Source organism: Sinocyclocheilus anshuiensis, unplaced genomic scaffold, assembly GCF_001515605.1.
Source record: "Sinocyclocheilus anshuiensis isolate Anshui unplaced genomic scaffold, SAMN03320099.WGS_v1.1 scaffold234, whole genome shotgun sequence".
In the NCBI taxonomy this organism is placed as follows: Eukaryota; Metazoa; Chordata; class Actinopteri; order Cypriniformes; family Cyprinidae; genus Sinocyclocheilus; species Sinocyclocheilus anshuiensis.
Window position 1 is genome coordinate 2313534 of NW_015544165.1, and position 215 is coordinate 2313748.

Consider the following 215-nt stretch of genomic DNA (forward strand, 5'->3'; position numbering starts at 1 on the left):
TAAAGTATCATTTCCACCATTTCTTGTTTGTATATTCAAAAATATTTAAAAGAATCTCATAATATTATTTAATTCAGTTGTATTTTTTTTGTGTAAATGATTTAATTTGATAACGTATAGATAATCACATCATTATAGTTGAATTTATAGATCAAATGTAAGAATTTGAAATGAAAGTATTAATGAGATTAGTGGGAAAATGCCCTCTATAAAGG

The 215-nt window shown here is 22.3% G+C and overlaps 1 protein-coding gene across 2 annotated transcripts in view; it reads left to right on the top strand.

Moving 5' to 3' along the window:
* Positions 1 to 215, top strand: part of LOC107695825 (polypeptide N-acetylgalactosaminyltransferase 6-like) — a 13830-nt gene that overhangs the window by 9457 nt on the left and 4158 nt on the right. The window lies entirely within an intron of this gene.